This window comes from Penaeus monodon, chromosome 8 (genome assembly GCF_015228065.2).
Source record: "Penaeus monodon isolate SGIC_2016 chromosome 8, NSTDA_Pmon_1, whole genome shotgun sequence".
In the NCBI taxonomy this organism is placed as follows: domain Eukaryota; kingdom Metazoa; phylum Arthropoda; class Malacostraca; order Decapoda; family Penaeidae; genus Penaeus; species Penaeus monodon.
The window spans coordinates 53180312-53182811 of NC_051393.1; positions in this window are offsets into that span (position 1 = coordinate 53180312).

The following is a 2500-nucleotide window of genomic DNA, read 5'->3' on the forward strand; positions in this document are numbered from 1 at the left end:
AAAGTGGGGCGTGAGCGATACGTTGTACTTTCTTCCAGTGGACACGAGAAATGGAAATATAATAGTAGGGTTAAGGATCGGTACACTATGTGCCAAACCTTTTCTATCCCGACTGCGTGGAAGGGGGAGCTGCACTGGCAAAAGCTTCTCCGCACATTTTTGCCCGGCTTTGAGTGGGTAGAGACAATAATACTATAATCGACTTCGACTGCTAGTAGCCTTCGCTATACACACACAGACACACACACACACACACACCAAAAATTAAATATATAATAATAAAATTTAATAACATATATAATAACATAAATAATACAACACACACACACACCAACACCACACACCCCACACACACACACCACAAAAAACCTATATTAAATTATATATAATTATTATTTTATATATAATATAAAATTTATATATATATTTTATGTAAATTATTTATTATATAAAAATAAATAAATATATATTATATATATAATTTATATTAATATAATTTTATATAATTTTAAAAAAAAATATATAATAATTTAAAAATAATGCACACAACACCCCAAACAAAAACACCACACACACACAAAAATATATAAAAATTATAAAATATATAATATAATATATAATATATATATATATATATATGGGGTGTGTGTGGTGTGGTGTGGTGTGTGTTGTGTGTGTGTGGGGTGTGTGTGTGTGTATAATTGATATATATGTAAATATATATAATAATAATATAATTATATTATAAATTTTTTTTATATAAATATTTATTATTATATATATATTATATATATAATATATAGATAATATTATTATATATAATATATTTACATAATATGCACATTATAACACCACACACAACACACACACACACCACACACACACACACACAACACCACCACACACACATATATATTAAAATTTTAATATATATATTTATATAATACATATTTTAAAATATAATATATATAATATAATTATATATTATATATATATAATAATATTATATATATAATATTAATATATATATATATATATATATAATATTATAAAAAAAAATATAATCATATATTATAATAATATATATATGCTAATATGTGTTTATAATATATATGTATTTTATATATATTAATATATATATATATATTTATATATATAAAATTATATATTATATAAAATTTTTTTTTTTTTTTTTTTTTTTTTTTTTTTTTTTTTTTTTTTTTTTCTTTGTATTTTCATGTTAGCCGCCGGGGTCACAGCATGATATTTTAATTGTAGTTTTCAATTGTGATCTTTTGGGAGTGATAGGGGTAGGGTCCCCATTTCCTTTCCACGGAGAGTGCCGGGTTCCCTTTTAGGTAATCATTTCTCCATTTTACCGGGTTTGGGGACCAGAACGACTTAGGCTGGTTTGGGCCCACCCAGTGGCTAAGAGGTAATCGAGGTGAAGTTCCTTGCCCAAGGGGAACAACGCGCCCGGCCCGGGGACCGAACCCCCGAACTAGATTCCGTCGTCCAGTCCCGAGTCCCCATGCTCTAACCACTCGGCCACCGCGGCCTATTATATATAATATGTATATTTATATATATATATATATATATAAATAATATATATATAAAAATAATATATTATATAATATATTATTAAAATATATTATAGTAATGCATATCTGTGTATATATATGATAATATATATATATATATATTAATAAATAATAATAAAATAATATATAATATAATAATTGATATGCATATATATATTTTGTGATAATGTGTGTGTGTTGTGTGTGTGTTGTGTGTTGTGGGGCGCGGTTTGTGTGGTGATTATTTTGTGGTGGTTTGTGGGGGTGGGTGTGTGTTTTATAATATATTTTATAATATTATAAATATTTATATATTATATAATTAATATATATATATAAAATTATATATATATGATATACATATATATACATAAATAATATATATATATATTATATATATAATTATATATATATATATTAAAATATTTATAATTAAAAATATATGCATAACACACACAAATATAATATATATATTATAATAATTATTATTTATTAATATAATATTAAATTTTTATATATTATATTATTTATAATATACATAACAGACACACACACACACACCAACATACACACACAAAACACACCCCACACAACCCGACACCACACACACACACACACACACACACACACACACACACACATATGTATACACACATACATATATGGACATATAGACGGAGGTTAAGAATAAAATGTGCTTGAAGCCAAAAAATATTAGAATGTAATGTTTTTTTCATTTTGTTTTTATTACTCAGTCAACCAGATTGCGTCTCTTTCGGTGCGTGAATTAATAAGCAAGAAAATGAAATATATTGCGTTGCTAGTGTTGATTTTTTTTGTGAAGAGGCGGGGCCAGTATGTTTCGGATTTTTTTTTTTTAGAAATAACTTTTTATTCAAGGATATCAAAGTAAACGA